The following is a 6,000-nucleotide window of genomic DNA, read 5'->3' as shown; positions in this document are numbered from 1 at the left end:
GCGTCAAAGGAACACGATGAGAAGATAAAACTCTAAGAAGCGATTTCAGGCCATATTCTCCATAAATATGTAAGAGAACGACGATGATGAGATGCTAATCAAAAATATCGCAATACTTTTAACCTGTTCCGTCTGCGAATGACAATATCCGCCTGACACAAATTTTCATAGTACTTTGACACTGGAACATCAAAAGCTCCAGCTCAAAAGCTTCCGCGTAGCAATCGGGCGTCGCGGCGCCTTTCCGCGACGTAGACGCCGTTTGGTTGCATTTGAACCAAGACTTCGCCAGTGGTGCTGCAACGGTCGCGCGCGACGGACGCCAGTCCCACTGCGGACGCACACACGAACGAAACTCTCCGCAAACTGTTGCTACAACTAAAATTGATGCAAATAAAAACAATTGGTACCAATTAAAAGCAATGTGTTGACGCAATTCTAAGAATCGTCTGATTTGTGCCGCAGTTAATTTGAACAAAATATTTTTGGTGTTTTAAACTTTGACTTAGAAAAAGATGCAATTGAATAGTGTTTTTTTGGTGGATCATAACATGGGCGGTAATGACGGGTAAGTCGATACTTTATTTATATATATTCATAATTTAATATTAATTAAGTAGTAGAAAATCACATGATGAAAAAAACAAACGAAAAAATAATAAAAATATATTTTTTTGAACAAAATTCAAATATCTAAATAGGAAAAAAAAAATTAATTTAAAGTAATTTCATCGATGTTTAATTTCGATTAGTTTTATTCTCTAAAATTATAGATTTAATAAATATATAATAATTCATAGCTGACAGGGAATTATTAAGATAATAAACAACGAGGTCTTAAAATTTCGTATTTTTAAATCCCTTTAGTACTATATTTTATATGATAATTTATTATTTTTAAAAATAAAATTTACTTGTCGGTAATGATGTAAACTTTTCACTCCCTTTATAAAGTTTTAAATTTTTAGTTATAAAAGTGAGCTATTCATTTAATATACTATATATATATATATTTTGTCCTTCTTTATCTGAATATTTTTTTATTATCGTCGTCAATTTATACTTATATTTGCTATTGTCTGGATGTTTCCTGAACTTATTTATATTTATATTATCTTGTTTTATAATTTAAAAATTAAAAACCATATATGTGCCATATGTCTTAGATCGTTAAATATTAATTAACATCGATTTTTAGTCGTATTTTTAAGTAAAGACCATCAAAATTAAATGATATAATTAAAATAAGTACGATTTCTCCCATATATTTTTTTTGCCATTAAAAATATATTCAATACATTTCCTAATAATTACATTTTACTGTGGTAAATCAAATATATCTTCAAGTATATTCGATATAATAAATGATTTTTTGCGCAGTACTAAATATCGCAACCTTTTCACCTTCAATGATCAAATTCTTTGTTAAAAATTTGGACATTGTGTAGAGATAAATTAAGGTACGCAATTAACCCTTAGAAAAAAATAGCTAATTAAAGAGGCAGAAATTATAATGATATATTTATTAAAAAAATAATTAATAAAATTAGCAAATATTAATTTATACAATTATTGAATAAAAATTAATTTTAACCACTCACATATGCTTGATGCAATTATATCATTGTTTTTTGAACAATTTATTTCATTGTTAAAAGGGATTTGTAATCAAATTTCTTTTAGGGTTTTTTATTTTTTTCAATAGCGGGTAATGAGGTATGCTCATTTAAAATAATGCTTGTTTTTTTAGGCCACTTTATATTGTATTGAATGAAAATAAAATCCTTTTCTCAAAGGAATTTTTTCGTTTGATATCATTTACTATTATTTGTTATGTATATTAACCTACTTATTGAAACATTTTAATAAATATTATTTATAATATAAATATAATAATAATAAATGTTTATATAATATTAGTTTTGAGATTTTTGATACTGTAATATTAAAATGCTTTTGATTTTATTTATAAGAATGGTATTTTTTCATCTAATATTGTACAATGAATATATTATCATTCTATAAATTGTAAAAATGTTGCGAATTATATAGTAAATAAAAAAACTCTTGTGGATCTTAGACAATACATATTATTTGTATTTCTTAGATCTGCATTGCTACTTTTTTATTTTATCTACATGTGTGTACTTTTAACGCATTATTATTTTTTCCGATATATTCAGTAGCATAATCTGTTTTCATTGTTATAAAATTCGACAAAGATGTTGTTATTTTGCGTGTCGTTGATGAATCCTGTGGTTGTGAAGGTTTCGAGGAGGTTCTAAAGCCATCGATGAAACAATGTGACTCTTCTCAGCTTTCAGATTCAAGGTTTCGAGAAAGGTCTCAAGCTTTCAATTTATTGTTAAATTTTTTAGACACAACATCAAATTGTTCATAATCTTTACAAGCTAGCTCGATATTATATATATTTTGACTGACCGTTTGCTATGAAATGTAATAGATGATTAGGCTTTCGAAACATATGTTTTTATTCTATTTATAACATTATGTTAATTAGAATATGTTGAAGCAATAGGATGAATTTTTGTCTTATTTCATGCATACTTTGTTTTAATCTTTTCGAGCTATCTGCGACTTGATAATAATCGATATTACATCGTCCTGACAGACTAATGTGCTGTATAAATATGATTTGAAACAAAGGATTCTATTCTATTTTTACCATTATGTTAAATATAATATCTTGATAAGTTAAATAAAATATCTCACTCGTTTATAACATTATGTTAAATAAAGGACAGATAACGTAGTCCGTAGGGCCTAGACTGATATACTAAGTAAAACCTGATTTTAATTTATCAAAATACGGTATTAATAAAAACCGGCATCAGATGCAATGTAACATAAAATAATTGTATTTTTTTATAATACACAATAGTTTAAAATTAATTATATAGAGGTTACTGATTAATACTTTCTTGTAGGTATTTTTTGTGTTTGATTGACTTATTTATTTACTCTGATGTAATGCACTAGTATTACGCATGTCAAGTAGCAATAGAAAAAAGATGAAGCGTCTGTTGCTGAGCAGGTAACATGACCTTCGCTTAAGTCCACAGTGGCTCATATATTTAATAACATACAATATATATTTATTGAACTGTTTTCTTCAAATAAAGCAAAAAAAAATATTTGCTCCAACACAAATTTTGGATGTTGAGATTAAGACTTAAATTCTTAGTACAATAAATACGCTTGCACCAAAAGAGATTAAAGATTTTATTAGTTTACATGTTCACTTTTGTATTAAAAATTGAATAAAAAAATGTGACTTTGCATCCAAAATAAACGCTGTAATAGTTTTTTTAATTCAATTTACCATATAGAAATAGTGTCGAATTGTATTCTGTACATTCACTGCTAATGGAGAAACTGGGTTTGTAATCGTGACGTCCTCTGGACGTTCCTCTATCTTTCAGTTTGCCTTGAATCCCGTCTGTCTGTTTGAGTTCGTATCTGACCTTTTAGTCTTAAATTGTTTCATCGCCTCTCGTCTCGAATAGTTTCAAATCGCTTTGTTTGATTGTGTGCCGATTTGACAAAGTATCACATTTTTAAATTCATGCTTCAAGATGTCTCTGTCGAATCACAGATGCGAATGTTGGTGGGCCAATTGCATCGCTTGATGATTCGCACAATGAATAAGTTTAGAATATCGTAAATACAAAGGATATACGACGATAGCGGTTTTTATGCAAGTTAGACGCATTGTTTATTGCGATTGCTTTTTACAGTGCTTACGAGTAGTTAACAAGATAAATGGTGGTTCGTAAAATCTTTCAATTAAAACTTGATTGTGTAGCGTTGAACATTCTCGTATAATTATTAGGCCTTTAGTCTATTGGGTTAGTTATATTTTTTTCATAATATTTAAAATGCTCGTTTGAATGACCTCAAAGTTAACGATGCAGTTAGTTGGACCCCAACAGTGTTGTTTATAACTTTTTTTACAGATCTCCTGTAATGTAAATTTGGACATATTTAATTGATATATTTTATTTAATCTAAGCGAATGCTCTAATTATATTCTTTAGTGAATTTGGCTAATCTTGTATAGTTTCAAGTTTTTTTAGTAAGTAAACTGTTCTTTTAAATTTAAAAAATTCATATGTGTATATATGTGCATACATACATATGTTATATATTTGTTTGAGGTTCGTGAGTATATAATATTTCGTATACTTCAACCAGCAATGATCATGAATTCGGAGAAACTGAAACTGAGTATCTGTTGAATTTGTGATTATAGCAAGTTCATCACTGTCGAAATATGAAATAGTAAGTTCTAATTCTGATGAAACACGAATTTAAATAATATATGAAATATATTATATACATATATACTACATGTGTGAATGTATTATACTTATACTTATTAAGTTTGTTATGACGCATTGGGATATCCGTCTGGTTATTATGAGTAAATTTCTAATAAGCAAAACAAAAAAACAAGTTTTTTTTTATTATTTATAGGAAGGTGTGTGTGCGTAAAATTACATTATATTATAATATTTATTACATAGGTTATACGTATGTAAATATTGTATAATATAAACTAAACTGTATAATACCTTGATATTTATGAACTTTTCATATTTAATGTTTTAATAAATATTGTAATTATGTTCTATGAAGTATTTTGTTGTTATAGGAATATTCTCAGAGGATGTTCCGTTGGTTGACAGTTCGGTTAACCTAAAGGTTAAGGAGGTGTTTGTTTCACGTGAAATCAAACGCAATCTTGACTGGCATGCCATTTAATAAAACATGTTTTCCATTTTTTAGCTTATAATATAAATAAATAATGGACTTAAGCAATTTAGCAAAAAATAATATTATATAAATCGTGTAGTTAGGCAGGAATTAAAGCGACAAATAATTTAGTATTTAATGGGTCGAACACATTGGAAAATGAAACGTCTGAGCAACTAATATCTTAATTACTTTCTGCTAAATAAAATATTTATTAATGCGTATGTTACGGTCCCAGAATATCAATCTCACTCTAATAAAATATCATGGAAATAGTTATAAATTATATACAAAATAAATTAATTCTTTTAAATGAGATGAATTTCTCATGGCGAATATATTGTATGTATTATTTAAAAATATGCAATCAAATAATTTAAATGATTTTTTCTAAAAATATATTAAATAAAACAGCGCTGTTTTGAATATATATAATCTTTTATTTTGATAAAATTGTAACATAAAAAAAAAATATTTCTTTATATGGCTGTTTAATATATAAGTGATTTAAAACACAATTTTTATTTATATTAATAATACATGTCTATAAACGAAGAGTAGTATTCTAAGTAAATTTTAATTGTAAGCAAATATACATATTGGGGGATATTAAATCCATTGGGGAATTAACTAAAAAAGTGAATTGTCTTGCAAAATAAAATTATGCAAATTTTGAGTATTATCATTATAAAAAGCCGCTTTAGACTTTTATCCTAATTGCTTCGGTTTTGTGTAATATATGTACATATATTTAAATATTTACTTAATTATTTTATAAATTTTTCGGAATATTATTAAAATTAATTATGTCATTTAATTGTATAATAATAAATAAATAGATAGTATTCCCAAAATTGTAAATAATATATTTTTAGAGTGCACAATATCAGGAATATAAATCATAAAATTGTTAGTACATATATATACATGTATAGTATGTTAATATTTAATAACGTAAAAAGGTTTCTCTTATGATCAAATATGACTAAACTTAAACCACAACTTCAATCTAATTAAATTAAAATTATAAATATTTTGTAAATTTAAAACTAGCTGTAAATAAAAACTGATGATTCTGATTTATATACTTTGGCTTTATTTCGAAATTATTATATATTGCAATTATGATTTTGATAATTAGTAATCACTAACGAAATATAATTAATTATTTGGCGGAATACAATTGACGTTTCTCAGTATTTTTATTACCCACTATGATCAAAA

The 6,000-nt window shown here is 26.3% G+C and overlaps 1 protein-coding gene across 2 annotated transcripts in view; it reads left to right on the top strand.

Annotated features, from left to right (window-relative positions):
- Window positions 1-303: 303 nt before the first annotated feature.
- Window positions 304-6,000, top strand: part of CapaR (Capability receptor) — a 179,591-nt gene continuing 173,894 nt past the window's right edge. For both annotated transcript variants that reach the window (XM_088186403.1, XM_088186404.1), the window contains exon 1: window positions 304-568. The gene's annotated coding sequence lies outside the window, so the exon portion shown is untranslated. The remainder of the gene's footprint in view (window positions 569-6,000) is intronic.

The sequence above is a fragment of the Plectrocnemia conspersa genome, unplaced genomic scaffold, assembly GCF_051122295.1.
Source record: "Plectrocnemia conspersa isolate PC_06_02 unplaced genomic scaffold, ASM5112229v1 ptg000005l, whole genome shotgun sequence".
In the NCBI taxonomy this organism is placed as follows: domain Eukaryota; kingdom Metazoa; phylum Arthropoda; class Insecta; order Trichoptera; family Polycentropodidae; genus Plectrocnemia; species Plectrocnemia conspersa.
This window is presented reverse-complemented; position numbering and strand designations above follow the sequence as displayed.